Source organism: Pongo abelii, chromosome Y (genome assembly GCF_028885655.2).
Source record: "Pongo abelii isolate AG06213 chromosome Y, NHGRI_mPonAbe1-v2.0_pri, whole genome shotgun sequence".
Taxonomy (NCBI): domain Eukaryota; kingdom Metazoa; phylum Chordata; class Mammalia; order Primates; family Hominidae; genus Pongo; species Pongo abelii.
In genome coordinates this window covers 56873399-56891027 of record NC_072009.2, presented here as the reverse complement: position 1 = coordinate 56891027, position 17629 = coordinate 56873399, and the positions used below count along the sequence as shown (strand labels likewise).

The 17629-nt window shown below is 34.5% G+C and overlaps 1 pseudogene; it reads right to left on the bottom strand.

The window, feature by feature from the left end:
* Positions 1 to 5763: 5763 nt before the first annotated feature.
* Positions 5764 to 17629, bottom strand: part of LOC129053370 (deleted in azoospermia protein 4-like) — a 57173-nt pseudogene continuing 45307 nt past the window's right edge.

Sequence of the window (17629 nt, the reverse complement as noted above, 5' to 3'; positions counted from 1 at the left end):
TTCAGAATGAAAATTTTGAGAAATCATAGACCCCAGTGGGCATTACTAATATGGCCCATAGTAACTACATTAACTTAAGAGTCTCCATGTTTTAGGGAAGAAGCCATTGAAAGAAGGGCCAGAAAGCCACTTTAAACTCATGTCCATGGCAGATCAAATGATACTGATACAAATGTTTCCCTCAGAAAGGTATTATATCCCATTGCTACCATTCCACGGCTTGGCCCTTGAACTGCTCATACAGCTACTTCCATTCTTTACATCACCAGTCCTAAGAGCAAACCTCCTGAAAGACTAGTAAAAGAGGCTGGGAAAAAAAGACTGTGAGTATAGCAAAAGGGCTCTGGTGCTCTAGCTGTGTGGTCACAATATAAAATGAGGACACTACCTAATCTAGAAACAACGTTAACTTTAACTCTAGCAGATTCTTAAGATATACTTACTAAACAACTTTCGTGATTTAGAAATATCAAAACTACCTATTTTGTCTCCTCTGGACATATTTTATTTTACAAAATGAAATATAACAGGCTAAAAAACAAAAATAAAAATCTATTTATAGCAAGTAACTAATACTTCAATGTTTTTATAAAAGCAATTCCTGATTAATCTTTGAGTGACATAAAAAAGTTGCAGCGTTCTTTAATACCAGTTATTTTGCAAATTTCACATACAGCCATTAAGTTTAGCATTTCAAGGAACAATTTTTTTTTAAATAAAAACGAAGAATGGTAACTCATTGAGAAGGTTATATACCTAGTAAAGTTTAGTTTGCCTTGGATTCTTTAAAAAATTAGGCCCAGAATTTTAGTTACCTAATTACTATCCCAATCGAATTGGATACATATATATATATATATGTGGATTCTAGATAAAAGATAACATACTTTGAACAAACATGATGATTCACTGACTGGACTGTTTGCTTAGAATCTGTTTTACTAGGTTTGGATAAGAAGACTTCAATAAAGCTAATTATACATTGAGTTCCACTGATTAAAAATGCAGTTTTAAAAATTCTGGTTTTCAGGCAAATTTCTAGATAAATCATAAATGCAAAGCTCAATACTGAAATACTGTACTGTTCACAGGTACTTCTTGGAGAAGTGAAATGCTTGTGTTCGGACTATCAAAATTCTTAGCTTTCAAATCAGGTTTTAAAAACTTGTTTTTGAAAATCAGTATTTGCTTTTAAACACTTAAAATGCAAATTTGTTTTTAAAATCCTTGCAGATAAATCTTAACATTCTTTCAGTCTCAATTATTTGTTACTTTAAACTATATATTAAACACAGAACCAGGTTCTAAATAAACATCTAAGGAGGAACAGTTTCAATGTAAGATAAAACTAGAGACTCTAATAATACAACTTATACAGAAAGTTTCAGTGTGATTTACCAAAATTCAGAATTTCTGTAATAGTGGAAAACTTTTAGCTTAATATTCAAAACCAGCAACTTCCCACAAAACTGGACAGCTGAGAGGATCAAACAGATTTAAATACTGTCAAACTTCTTCTGAAGCGATGCACTCTTTTATCCTGGAAAAGACAGAAATAGTCCTTTTATTTTACCGAAAATTTCTGATGACTACTATGGGTCTGAAAGTTGTCAAAACTTAAACTGTTTGTTTTGAGTTTAAACATTACAAATAATGAGAAAAAAAAGATGATTCTTTTCAGGAAGCATATTTCAACACTGGGATGATAAATGTACCAAGATGGCTAGTTTTATTAAACAGTTATAAAAGAAATCAATAATTAAAGAAAAGAAATTCCAGTAAACTCAGAAATAACAGGACTTAAACTCAGTATCATTTTACGTACTTCTTAGTTAATAATTTTGCAGTGATGTCCCAAAGACAACTGGTAGAAAATGTAATTGTAAAAAATACTTTTTTTCACTAATTGAACTGCATTTAATAGCAACTACAGCTTCCGAACAGCTCTCCAATCTGAAAGTTAATGTTTTTAGATTAAAATATGTAAGTTTTGGCATTTAAAGACGTATCATTAACCTGTGTAGACATGCCATACTTTAGAAAGGAAGATAAAACTTTAAAATACATGCAAAACTTTATTTTCACTCTAGGTTGCCTACAGACATGCAAAGAGAAGTGAGAGGCCTTACAAGGAGGAATGGGAATGAGTAAACGAGTAACAACATTTCCTTTTCTACAAAGCTGTGCCCTTTTTTTAAGACTTCAGTTTCATTTTCAGCCTTCATTTTTAAGGCTTCAGTTTCATTTCAAGCCATAAAAGTGGCTTCTGGAAGTTACCTCATCTGTCAAAAGAGTGATAATCTATTTAGGTTAAAATCTAGAAAACTGGACACCAACATGTATCTTCAGAGGTCATGTAGGAAGCAAGATTGTAAAAGGGCTGGATAATTAAGACAATGAAGAGTGAAATCAGCTATGGAAATTGTAAATACATTCAAAAATATCTCAGGCATTCTAATTCAATATAACAACATGCAGTCAATCAAAATAGGTCTAGATGTTAGACAACTGCAGGATGCCAACTTCTGATTCCTCTCCCAAATAAGTAGAAAACTCTGCAAGTTTCAAAGGGAGTCTTTTGTCTAACACCAGGTGAGAACTCAAGTTTAAAAAAATATTTTCTGGGCCAGACATGGTGGCACACGCCTGTAATCCCAGCACTTCGGGAGGCTGAGGCAGGAGGATCACTTGAGCCCAGGAGTTCAAGACGAGCCAGGACAATATAGTAAGATTCTCTCTTAAAAAAAAAATCTTTTGGCTGGGCACGGTGGCTCACGCCTGTAGTCCCAGCACTTTGGGAGGCCGAGGCAGGCATGTCACAAGGTCAGAAGATCGAGACCATCCTGGCTAACAGGATGGAACCCCATCTTTACTAAAAACACAAAAAATTAGTTGGGCGTGGTGGCGGGTACCTGTAGTCCCAGCTACTCGGGAGGCTGAGGCAGGAGAACGGCATGAACCCGGAAGGCAGCAGAGCTTGCTGTGAGCCAAGATCGCACCACTGCACTCCAGCCTGGGTGACAGAGTGGGACTCTATCTCAAAAACAAAAACAAACAAACAAAAAAAACTTTTTAACTAGCTAAGTGTGGTGGTGCATGTCTGTAGTCCTAACTATTCGGGACGCTGAGGCAGAAGGATCCCTTGAGTGCAGGAGTTTGAGGTTGTAGTAAGCTGTGATTGCGACACTGCACTCCAGCCTGGATGACCAAATGAGGTCACCTCAAAAAAAAAAAAAAACAAAAAAACACAATCTTTTTAACCAGCTAAGTGTGGTGGTGCAAGTCTGCAGTCCTAACTATTTGGGACGCTGAGGCAGAAGGATCCCTTGAGTGCAGGAGTTTGAGGTTGTAGTAAGCTGTGATTGCGACACTGCACTCCAGCCTGGATGACCAAATGAGGTCAACTCAAAACAAAACAAAAAAAAACACACGAAAGACTGTCTTCTGCTTTGAACATCATTTAAGTACTACTGCAGACACCAATGTAATCAGAACTTTGGGCAAGGTAAGCTGATGTACAATTCCAGTTCTTTCTTTTCTAAATTATACTATCTATGTAGAATGAAGCAACAAGAGAACAAATGTCAAATTTAAATATGTTTACTCCCTGTTGCAAAGATATTAAGAACTTAATTCTGCTATGTGGCTCTACTCTTCTACATTATACAGATGATCCATAATACAACCTTTTAAAAAGTCTTAAGCTTCATCCCATATCCATTCACAGATGAAAAAAAGCTGGTTGTGTTTTAAGACACAAAGCGATGGTTAAACATTTTCTGTCTAATGTAAAGTGTGTAGCCAGTTTTGACAAATCTGGCAGTTCCACTAAAGGTTGAATATGACTTAGCAATTCCATTCCCAAGTATATACGCAAGAGAAGTAAGCACGTATGTCCACACAATAACTTGTACGTGAATATTCACAGCATTATTTATAACAGCTAAAAAATGGAAATAATCCAAATGTCTTTAACAGATGAATGCATAAACAGAATAAATATCTACAAATGAAAAGAAATGATGAAGTTCTGATACGTGCTAGAATACTGATGAACCTTACAAACATTATGCTGAGTGAAAACATCCAGTCACAAAATGCCACATCATTATGTGTGATTCCATATACAAGAAATGTCCGCCACAGGAAAATCCTTAGAGGAAAAAAGTAAATTAGTGGTTGCCTGGGGATACACAAGTTCTGGGAAAATAGCAGGAGACTGCTAAGGTAGGGGGGTGATTTTTGGGGTGATTTAAATATTCTAAAATTGATTGTGGACATGGTTGCAAAACCTTGAATATACGAAGAAACAGTGAAGTGCACACTTTAAATACATAAATTGTATTACTGCTATTATTTCAATAAAATTGTTACTTAAAAAACACCTTCCGTTTATTAACCATAGTATTTTTCTCCCACTGGGCTGACCAGGTTAGTTCTTTTTCATATTTATAGACTTAAAACCACAAGAACCCAGAAACCTTTAGTCCTGTACCTTCTCATTCTAGACTTGTAAAAACTAGAACCTTAATAAAAGATTTATCTATCCAACATGGATAGAAAGTGGGATCAGAAATCAGATCTTTCTGGAATTCAACTAGCCACATTCTCTTCCACTTCACCAACTCTGAATCAACCTTTCTTTCTTTCTACTGAACTTTTTACTGCTTCATTTTACCCCTTTTCTCCCTTCACACTGTTCAGGTGTATCATCTGAATAAACCATTTCTTTTCTTCTCTTTAGTCCAATACGCATGTATTAAGTTCTACTTTTCTTTTCCTTTTTTTTATTTTTATTTTTTTTGAGAGAAAGGTCTCTCACTCTGTTGCCCAGGCTGGACTACAATGGCACGATCACGGCTCGGTGCAGCCTCAACTTTCCAGGCTCAAGCAATCCTCCTGCCTCAGACTCCTCTGGAGTAGTTGGGACTACAGGCATGTACTATCACAACTGGATGATTTTTGTATTTTTTTGTAGAGATGGTGTTTTGCCATGTTACCCAGGGTGGTCTCAAACTCCTGAGCTCAAGCAATCCACCCACCTCAGCCCCCAAGTGTTGGGATTACAGGCGTGAGCCACTGTACCCGGCCAAGATCTGCTTTCTGTATCTAAAATTTTCTTTTACTATTTGGTCATGGTAGTCAACTAACTCTCTTCTCTAGTAAACCCTTTCAATTACAAATTTCTGCTGCAGGGTTCTTCCCTAAATTTGACTACATATATATATCAAGGTTTGGCAGCAGAAAATATACTGCCAAGTAAAACCCACACTGGTTTACTGGGTTACAGTCAAATGCCAACAGTTCAATTAAATGCTCTAGGCCGAGCGCGGTGGCTCACGCCTGTAATCCCAGCACTTTGGGAGGCTGAGGCGGGCAGATCACGAGGTCAGGAGACACAGAACATCCTGGCTAACACGGTGAAACCCCGTCTCTACTAAAAATAGAAAAAAATTAGCTGGGCGTGGTGGTGGGCGCCTGTAGCCCCAGCTACTTGGAAGGCTGAGGCAGGAGAATGGCATTAAGTAAACCCAGGAGGTGGAGCTTGCAGTGAGCCTAGATGGTGCCACCGCACTCCAGCCTGGGCGACAGAACGAGACTCCGTCTCAAAAAAAAAAAAAAAAAAAATTCCTCTAAGAAATCTCAAAATACATGTACCACAAGGAAAACAGCTAACTTGAGAGGGAACAAGTGGGCTTTTTAATTATGCATACCATTCCTTTCATATCTTGAAGTAGTCATCTTGAGTAACAACAGAATTTATCAGTCTGCTCTCTGGATTAAACAGACAAGATACCACCATCTGTATGCTTCAGTCCACAGATTTCTGAAACACATAAGTTTTCAGTAATGTAAAGACAACTCGTTCTTTCACTCGCTCTTAATAAGGGTGTGTGTTTCTTTTATGTTGATGGTTTACTGAACATATTAGTTTATTTCTAAAGAAACGCAAAAAATGCTAAAAGAGGCTGGCAACAGTGGCTCACACCTGTAATGCCAGCATTTTGGGAGTCCGAGGCGGACAGATCACCTGAGATCAGGAGTTCAAGACCATCCTGGCCAACACGGCGAAACCCCTTCTCCACTAAAAAATACAAAAATTAGCTGGGTGGCGGGCGCCTGTAATTCCACCTATTCAGGAGGCTGAGGCAGGGAGAATTACTGGAACCTAGGAGACGGAAGTTGCAGTGAGCCGAGATCACACCACTGCACTCCCAGCCTGGGTGACACCGGAATTTGTAATTCCTACCACATATCCTCAGTATGTAAGTTTTCTGACAAATCAAAGAATTATTTTAGAACCTTAGCGATACAATACTGGTTTAAAAAGCTCAGTTTGTTAAATCCCTAAGTGAACTCCAATGTTTCAAGAAAAAAAAAAAAAAAAAAAAACTCAGGACAAAACCTGCCAATTATACTGTAAGAGTATGTTTTAATATTTATTCACTATTTAAAATCCAATATCAAATCAAGGAATTTACACTCCAATGGGATTTCTTGGGTATTATACCTATTACCAGTACATCAACTACTTCCACACTCCCACCTATTTAACAGAACATATGTGATGCAAGAGTGACAGTATTGTTATTACAGAAATTTGCAGTAATGATAAAAAACAGAAACAACGCTGTCTATTTCAGTATTTGAATAATTACTCCTGACTTCACCACTGTTGGAAACTTCTGCCACATATAATGTTATGGAGAGAATGCTTATTTAAATAATATTTTTCACTGCTTAAGATCAAAACTGTGGTAAAAGAAAAGGGACATATAATTCATACGAATTCTTCTTTTGAGTAGAATTCTAGAGGAAACCCTCCCATAGCATTCTTCCAAATCATATTAATACAGTATTTATTAAAGAATGGCTTTTTAAAATTAGTGGAACTGAAATACAGGAAACGACTGCTGAATCAGAAACTTTATGTATATACTGAATATTTGAGGTATCTGAAATTTCAGCAACCTTTACATTAACTTCTGAGTATCGGTCCATTATTTAAGCTCCATGATTTATGGCTAACATCTTAAAATTTGGGCAAAAATGTTTGCTTCTCAAAAAAAGTTATTAAAACTAGAAAAAAACACAAAATACATATTTTTAAAAAATTCAAAGTTAGACGTTTGCCTTCTGTGGGCCATTTCCAGAGGGTGGGGTAGCTTCATGAATTGAGCATTCATTTGGCACAACATCACTTCCTGTATCAACTTCTCCACAGTGACAGTTAAGAGCTGAATAAAGCCTATATTTAAAATAATGAAAGTGTAATTAGACAGATACACAGATACGTTTAAAAGCTACTTATTTATTCCTCAAAAAGGTGAGCTGGTATCAAAAGTTTCAACGTAGGTTGTGTTGAAATTCAATTGTGTTACTTCAGAAACCTTGTTTTAAACGAAAAGTCGAAATACATTAAGGCAGCCTTTGGTTTTAAAATCTCTTCCAGGCATCAACATAATCAGAGGTAGAAGGATTCTAAGAAACAAATGTAGTACGGGAGTGTTTGAGAATTTTAACACTTATTATATCCTTCAAATATGCAGTCGTGATGTAAGACAGCAGCTCTGGTGTATTAGAGGTAATACTCTAATTCCTCTTTAAGAGGAATTAATAGCAAAACATTTTATTCCAATTCCTCTTTAAGAGAAATTAATAGCAAAACATTTCGGTTTCTCTTCAACAAATTTTTTATGGCTAGTAAAGCCAGAGGCATATTCTAGGCAGATACATGCTAATTCTAAAGCCAAGTTAATACTACCATTCCTGGATTATATGGTCTATCAACAAGTAACTGAACACTTATCATTATGTGGACCAGCTACTGTTTCAGCACACAAAAACCTGAGAGACAAAAAGGCACTGTTGCTCCCATGGGAGTTTACAATTGGGTTGAAGTAACAAAACATAAAACATTAATATAAAGAACCATTTAAAAATATCTATAGGCATATATGGCATAGAAAAAAAAGTCAAGAAAGATGAGGAAGTGTATGTTTCATTAATTTCACTTTACTCCATAACCCCTTTTGCTCCCCAACAGGCCACTATGGTGGCATCTTAAAAAAAAAAAAAAAAAAAAAAAAAGGAAGGAAACCAAAACTATTAAAATATTCCTACACATTTTCAAAAACTCATGAGATACACAATATTGAAGCACTTATCATGCTGGCTCCTTTGTTACTAAAATGAAAGAAACAGAGTAGAAAAAAGAAGTACTTTATGTTTCTAACCCCTGACGTTCTTGTTACTTTTGTATGTAAAACCTCGCCATTTTCCCAATTTTCTGGAGTTGGCATTGTGGAAATCTCAAGGATACGAGTTCTTTCAATTTATTACTTATCACCATAGATATGATTATGGGTCACAGATATAGTCACATCTATGAAAAGAGGCCCAGAGAACTACTATCATGAAGCAGCAAGCTAAAATAGAAATATAATTGAAATTCTGTGTTCTAAGAATGGGATGATAATTTTATTTCACTCTATCTCCCTAAACAATTGATGAAAGTCAGTCTGGATGTTTCAGCTATTTGACAGTGAAGATGAAAAACTACATGCTGAAATACAGAAGGGGACAACGAATCTCAGAAAACTGTTTTACAGAGAATCTCAGAAAACTGTTTTACAGAAAAGTTATTGCTAACTATATTCCTGTCACAATGTTAATACACTACTTCTAAATAATACAGAGGGCTTCATTCTAGACCAATTGCAAGTGTTTTCCTAAATTTTAGGTACACTTCACTAGTTTAAAATGACACACTATTCAGGAAATTTGTACAAACAACTTAAAAGGCTCAACAGTATCTGAAAATAAATCATTTTACTCCCTCTTCAATTACCTGATAATTATATACAGGCAACTGATACCCAGTGGTGACCTGACCTGGTGAACCTGGGTAAGATATGTCTGAAAGTAAGTTTACAGAAAGAATGAATACGGTAAAACATCTTTTTAAATTAGAAAGAAATATTATTCCCAAAATTTTAAAAAAAAATGAAAAACTTTAAAATATTTGTTACTTTTCTAAATACAACAAAGCGGAATTCTAAATGAATGAATGACTTTAGAAAGAAAGAAATATTCTCTATCAAGTGCTAAGCCCCTTTGGGTGGGGCAGAGGAACACACAAATGACAAAAGTAGTGACTATTTCACCAGGCAAAGTTTACCTAACTTACACTGTGTACTTACGCCCACCCAGAAGTTATTTCTTACACTGCTGATAAGGCTCCATTAAGACAGATTTCAATGTAAGTTAAGTTAATACATTTGCTATTTCTTTGTCAATATACTTCCAGATAGTTTTGTGTTTGACAATACTACACGGTAATATGTAGTTCTCCTACAGATGTTATGTTTTTTTCTGTACTTCATTTCGAAAAACTAAGGGCAGTATACAATCCAAAACTGGAGAAGGACAGTACAATGTCTTATATGTTTCAATAAATACTTATTGTTTGAAAACATATAGGAAGTGGCATACATGAATACACCCAGATTCAGTAACGGCTCACTGTAAATGTTAGAAACAAGTAGGGCTTTTTCTCTAGCCATTGTTCAGAGAAGAAAAAAGAAGAAGAGGTATAATCCTACACATTTCAAGTACATGGAGAATGTCAATAAATGAGAGACACTGAAGAACTATTTCACTACTATTTTGTTACTTTATTTTCCATCAAAGAAAATGTCTTTTCAACTAACACATAAAGAGAATGGACTAAGAAGAAAATAAACGTTATTTATCACCAATAAGTGATAGAGTATGTCAAATCCTACTTTAAATATCAAACTAATCAGGATCAGAGAAATTATATGCCAGAAATTCACAGGATTTATAGGTATAGTAAATGACATCAGAAATCTATACATTCCAGAACCAGAATATATCCAGAAGTCAGCAGTTTATATGAGGTGGCATCTGGAAATCATTGCAAGTAAAGAAGAGCTAGATTAATCGCTATCCTTAAAGAATAAACTAGGCAGAAACATCAGAACAGCTGCTTTCAAATATTTTCGGAACTAGGTATAAGGGGGGAAAGAAGCTCAGGTGTTTTAGAGGTAATACTCTTTTTTATTCCTATTCTTATTTAAGAGTAATTAACAGCAAAACATTTCTGTTTCTCTTCAACAAGTTTTTTGTGGCTGGTAAAGCCAGAGGCAGACCCTAGGCAGATACATGCTAATTCTAAAGTAACATTAATACTATCTTTCTTAGATTACACAGTCTATCAACAAGTAACTGAACACTTATTATGTGGACCAGCCACTGCTTAAGCACACAAAAACCTGAGACAGAAAAAGGCACTGTTGTGCCCATGGGAGATTGCAACTGGGTTAAAAAGAAAGTAACAAAATGTAACACATTAACATAAAGAACCATTTAAAAATATTTATAGGCATATATGATATGAAAAGTAATCCAGAAAGAACAGGAAGTGCATGGTAGGCTAATTCACTTTACCAGAGGTACAACCTACCTTCTTTGCTCCCCAACAGGCCACTGCAGTGGTATCTTAAAAAAAAAAAAAAAAAAAAAAAAAAAACAAAGAAAAACAGGAAACCAAAATTACTCAAATATTCCTAAACATTTTCAAAAACACATGATATATATAATATTGAAGTACTCATACTGGCTCCTTTGTTATTATAATAAAAGAAACGGAATGGAAAAAAGAAGTGCTTTATGGTTCTAATGCCTGACATTCTTGTTACTTCCACATATAAATATAAAACCTCACCTTTTCCCCAATTTTTTGGATTTGGCATTGTGGAAATCTCAAAGATGTTACTACTTTCAATTTATTATGACAGATATAATAATTGGTCATAGATAAGAGTCCTATCTACTATGAAAAGAGAACCAGACAACAACTGTGGTGAAGCAGCCTGCTAAAATGAAACTATAATTTGAATTACGTGCTCTAAGAATTGGGTAATAATTTTATTCACTCTATATCCGTAAAAAATTCATGAAAGTCATTCTGGATGTTTCATTCAGCTATTTGAGAGCAAAGATGAAAACTATACCCTGAAATATAGAAGGGCCAAATCTCAGAAAACTCTTCTACAGAAAAGTTATTGCCAAGTATAGTCCTGTAAAAATATTATTCCATTACTTCTAAGTAATACAGAGGTCTTCATTCTAGACTTACTCTAAGTGTTTTCTTAAATTTTACCTATACTTCACTAGTTTAAAATGACAAACTATTCAGGAAACTTGTATCAACAACTTTAAGGCCTCAATAATATCGGAAAGCAAACATTTTACTCCTTACATTACCTGATAATTATATACAGGCAACTGATAACCAGTGGTGACCTGAACTGGTGAATTTGGATAAGCAGGAAATGCCTGAAAATAAAGGTTACAGAAAAAAATGAATACGGTAAACCGTTTTTTAAAATTAGAAAGAAATACAATTCCCAATATAACAAAAACACGAAAAACTTTGAAACAGTAATTGTTTTTCTACGTACAGCAATGCAGATTTCTAAATGACTGACTTTATGAAGAAATAAAAATTCTCTTGTCAAGTGCTACCCTTTGGGTGGGGAGGGGGAAGAGACAAATGACAAAAGAAGTGACTATTTCACCAGCCAAAGTTTACCTTATATATATTGGGTACTTATGCCCACCCAGAAGTTATTTCTTACACTGGTGGTAAGGCTCCATTAAGACAGATTGAAATGTAAGTTAAATTAACACATTTGCTATCTCCCTGTAAAAATATTTCTAGACTGTTTTGTATTAGACAATAATATAGGGTAACATGTACTTCTATAGATGTTATGGCTTTTTCTGTACTTCGTTCTGAAAAACTAAGTGCAGTCTATAATCCAATAGTGGAGAAGAGAAAGCATGTCTCGTATGTTTCAATAAATTCTTATTGTTTGAAAACATACAGGCAGCAGCATACATGAATACACCCAGATTCAGTAATGGCTCACAGTAAATGACACAAACAAGTAGGGTTTTTTTTCTAGCCACTGTTCAGAGAAGGAAAAAGAAGAGGTATACCATACATGTTTCAAGCACGTGGAAAATGTCAACAAATTAGAGACACTGCACAACTGGTTCACTATTATTTTGTTACTTTATTTTCCATCAAAGAATATGTCTTTTAAACTAACACATAAATAAAATAGACTAAGAAGAATACAAACGTTATTTATCAACAGTAAGTGATAGAGTATGTCAAATCCTACTTTAAATATCAATGTAAGCAGGATCAGAGAAATCAGATGCCAGAAGCTCACGCGATTTATATATATATATATCAAACCACATCGGAAATCTACCCATTCCAGAACCAGAATATATCCAGAAGTCAGCAATTTACATGAGGAGGCATCTGGAAAGCATTTCAAATAAAGAGTAGCTAGATGAACTGCTAAACTTACAGAAGAATAAAGTGGGCAGACACGTAAGGAGAGCTGCTTTCATGCACTTTAGGAACTGGTTATAAGGGGGGAAAGCAGCTCAGGTGGTTTAGAGGTAATACTCTTGTTTATTCCTATTCTTATTTAAGAGTAATTAACAGCAAAGCATTTCTGTTTCTCTTCTACAAACGTTCTATTGCTGGTAAAGCCAGAGGCAGATTCTACGCAGATACATACTAATTCTAAAGCCACGTGAATACTACCTTTCTTTGATTATATAGTCTATCATTATGTGGACCTGCCATTGCTTAAGCACATAAAAACCTGAGAGCAAAAAAGGCACTGTTGCTCTCATTGGAGTTTATAATCGGGTTAACAAGAAAGTAAATAAATAAATAAATAAAACATTAATATAAAGAATCATTTAAACATATTTATAGGCACATACGACATAGAAAAAAATCAAGAATGAACAGGAAGTGTACGTTTGGCTAATTCACTTAACGTCAAGTACAACATAATCCCTTTGCTCTCCAACAGGCCACTATGGTGGCACCTTTAAAAAAAAAAAAAGAAAAAAAAAGAAAAAAAAAGAAAAAACGGACACCAAAACTATTAAAATATTCCTACACATTTTCAAAAACACATGAGAAACACAATATTGAAGTACTTATCCTGCTGTCTCCTTTGTCATTATAATAAAAGTAACAGAATGGAAAACTTAAGTACTTTATGTTTTTAGTCCATGACATTCTTGTTACTTTTATATATGAAACTTCACCTTTCTCCAAATTTTCTGGAGTTGGCAATGTGGAAACCTCAAAGATAGTAGCTCTTTCAGTTTATCACCATAGATATAATTATGGGTCACAGACATAGTCGTATCTATGAAGAGAGATCCAGAGAATTACTACCGTGAAACAGCCAGCTAAAATGAAAATATAATTGGAATTCTGTGCTCTAAAAAAAATGGATCATAATTTATGATCCATAAAAAAAGTGGATCATAATTTTACTTCACTCTATCTCCCTAACAAAATTCAGCAAAGTCAAGTTTGGATGTTTCATTCAGTTATTTGACAGCAAAGATGAAAACTACAATCCAGAAATGAAGAAGGGGACACCAAATCTCAGAAATCTGTTCTACAGAAAAGTTATTGCCAAGTATATTCCTGTCAAAATATTACTTCATTACTTCTAAATAAGACAGAGGTCTTCATTCTACACTAACTCTAAGTGTTGCCTTAAATTTTAGGTACACTTCACTAGTTTAAAATGACAAACTATTCAGGAAATTTGTATAAACAAGTTAAAGGCCTCTATAATATTGGAAAGCAAATCATTTTACTTCCTCTTACATTACCTGATAATTATATACAGGCAACTGATATCTAGTGATGACCTGAACTGGTGCATTTGGATAAGTACGATATGCCTGAAAATAAATTATACAGAAAGAATGAATTAATAAGGTAAAACTTTTTTTTAATTAGAAAGAAATATTCACAGTAGAACAAAAATATGAAAAACATTGAAATACTAATTATTTTTCTATATACAACAATGCAGAATTGTAAATGACTGACTGATTTACGAAGAATGTATTATTCTCGGTCGAGTCCTACGGTTGGGCATGGAGGGGGAACAGACAAATGACAAAAGAATTGGCTATTTCACCAGGCAAAGTTAACCTTACTTATATTGTGTACTTATGCCCACCCAGAAGTTATTTCTTACACTGGTGATAAGGCTACATTAAGACAGAGTTCAATGTAAGTTAAATTAATACATTTGCTATTTCCCTGTAAAAATGCTTCCGGACTGATTTGTATTTGACAATATTATAAGGTAATATGTAGTTCTACAGAATTTATGGCATTTTCTGTACTTTACGTTGAAAACCTAAGTGCAATATATAATCCAATACTGGAAAAGAGACAGTATAAAGTCTCATATGTTTCAATAAATACTTATTGTTTGAACACATATAGGTACGCAGCAGGCACGAATACACCCAGATTCGGTAATGGCTCACAGTAAATGTTAGAAATAGGGCTTTTATTTTAGCCATTGATGAGGTATACTGTACGTGTTTCAAGCACAGGGAAAACGTCAACAAATGAGAAACACTGAATAACTATTTCACTACTATTCTGTTACTTTATTTTCCATCAAAGAAAATGTCTTTTCAACTAAGATATAAATAAAATGAACTAAGAAGGAAATAAACGTTATTTATCACCAATAAGTGACAGAATATGTCAAATCTACTTTAAATAGCAAAGTAACAAGGGTCAGAGACACTACACGCTAGAAACTGATGGGATTTACAGATATCTAAAACTATCAGAAATCTACCCATTCCAGAATCAGAATATATCCAGAAGTCAGCAATTTACACGCAGAGGCATCTGGAAATCATTTCAAATAAAGAATAGCTGGATTAATTGCTAAACTTAGAGAAGAATAAAGTAGGCAGACACATGAGAAGAACTGCTTTCAAATATTTTAGTTACATGGGGGAAAGCAGCTCAGGTGTTATAGAGGTAATGCTCTTTTTAATCCTATTCTTATTTAAGAGTAATTAACAGAAAAACATTTGTTTCTCTTTATCAAATTTTTTATGCTTGGTAAATCCAGACGCAGATTCTAATCAGATACATGCTCTTCTAAAGCCAAATTAATACTACCGTTCTTAGGTAAAGCCACATTAGGACTACCTTTCTTACATTAAATAATCTACCAACAAGTAACTGAACACTTGTCATTACGTGGATAAGCCATTGCTTAAGCATACAAAACCTGAGAGAGAAAAAGGCACTGTTGCTGCCATGAGAGGTTAAAAAGAAAGTAACAAAACGTAACACATTAATATAAAGGATGATTTAAAGTATTTATAGGCACATATGACACACAAAAAATCAAGGAAGAAGAGGAAGTATATGTTTCACTAATTCGCTTTACCACAGGAACAACCTAACTCCTTTGCGCCCCAACAGACCAGTGCAGTGGAATCTTTTTATTTAAAAAAAAAAAAAAAAAAAGTAACCACAATTATGTAAATATTCCTACGTATTTTCAAAAACCCGTGAGTTACATAATATTGAAGTATTTATCATGATGGCTCCTTTGTTATAATGAAAGAAACAGAATAGAAAAAAAGAAGTACTTTAGGTTTCTAATCCCTGAAGTTCTTGTTGTTACTTCTACATGGAAAACCTCAATCTTCCCAATTTTCTGGAAATAGAATTGTAGCATCCTCAAAGATATTAATTCTTTGAATTTGTAACCACACATATGATTACGGGTCATAGATAATAGTTGTATCATTGAAAACAGACCCAGAGAACTACTACCATGAAGCAGCAAGCTAAAATAAAAATACAATCGGAATTCTGTGCTCTAAGAATTGGGTTAAGCTTTTATTTCACTTTATATCTCTGCAAGATTCATGAAAGTCAGCCGGGATGTTTCAGCTCTTTGACAGCAAAGATAACAAAATACATGCTGAAACAAAGACGGAAACACAAATCTCAGAAATTGTTCTACAGAAAAGTTATTGCTGAGTACACTCCTGTCAAAATCTTATTTCATCACTTCTAAGTAACACAGAGGTCCTCATTACACGAATTCTAAGTGATTTCTTAAATTTTAGGTACATTTCACTACTTTAAAATGACAAACTATTCAAGCAATTTGTATAAACAAGTTGAAGGCCTCAATAGTAGCTGAAAGTAAAACATTTTACTCCCTCTTCAATTACCTGATAATTATATACAGGCAACTGATATCCAGGGATGACAGAATTTATAGATGTAAATCGACCTGGTGAATCTGGATAAGTAGAATAAGCCTGAAAATAAAGTTGACAGAAAGAATGAATTAATACGGTAAAACGTTTTTTTAAATAGAAAGAAATACAATTCCCAATATAACAAAAATACGAAAAACTTTGAAACAGTAATTGTTTTTCTACGTACAGCAATGCAGATTTCTAAATGACTGACTTTATGAAGAAATAAAAATTCTCTTGTCAAGTGCTACCCTTTGGGTGGGGAGGGGGAAGAGACAAATGACAAAAGAAGTGACTATTTCACCAGCCAAAGTTTACCTTATATATATCGGGTACTTATGCCCACCCAGAAGTTATTTCTTACACTGGTGATAAGGCTCCATTAAGACAGATTGCAATGTAAGTTAAATTAACACATTTGCTATCTCCCTGTAAAAATATTTCTAGACTGTTTTGTATTAGACAATAATATAGGGTAACATGCAGTTCTATAGATGTTATGGCTTTTTCTGTACTTCGTTCTGAAAAACTAAGTGCAGTCTATAATCCAATAGTGGAGAAGAGAAAGCATGTCTCGTATGTTTCAATAAATTCTTATTGTTTGAAAACATACAGGCAGCAGCATACATGAATACACCCAGATTCAGTAATGGCTCACAGTAAATGACACAAACAAGTAGGGTTTTTTTTCTAGCCACTGTTCAGAGAAGGAAAAAGAAGAGGTATACCATACATGTTTCAAGCACGTGGAAAATGTCAACAAATTAGAGACACTGCACAACTGGTTCACTATTATTTTGTTACTTTATTTTCCATCAAAGAATATGTCTTTTAAACTAACACATAAATAAAATAGACTAAGAAGAATACAAACGTTATTTATCAACAGTAAGTGATAGAGTATGTCAAATCCTACTTTAAATATCAATGTAAGCAGGATCAGAGAAATCAGATGCCAGAAGCTCACGCGATTTATATATATATATATCAAACCACATCGGAAATCTACCCATTCCAGAACCAGAATATATCCAGAAGTCAGCAATTTACATGAGGAGGCATCTGGAAAGCATTTCAAATAAAGAGTAGCTAGATGAACTGCTAAACTTACAGAAGAATAAAGTGGGCAGACACGTAAGGAGAGCTGCTTTCATGCACTTTAGGAACTGGTTATAAGGGGGGAAAGCAGCTCAGGTGGTTTAGAGGTAATACTCTTGTTTATTCCTATTCTTATTTAAGAGTAATTAACAGCAAAGCATTTCTGTTTCTCTTCTACAAACGTTCTATTGCTGGTAAAGCCAGAGGCAGATTCTACGCAGATACATACTAATTCTAAAGCCACGTGAATACTACCTTTCTTTGATTATATAGTCTATCATTATGTGGACCTGCCATTGCTTAAGCACATAAAAACCTGAGAGCAAAAAAGGCACTGTTGCTCTCA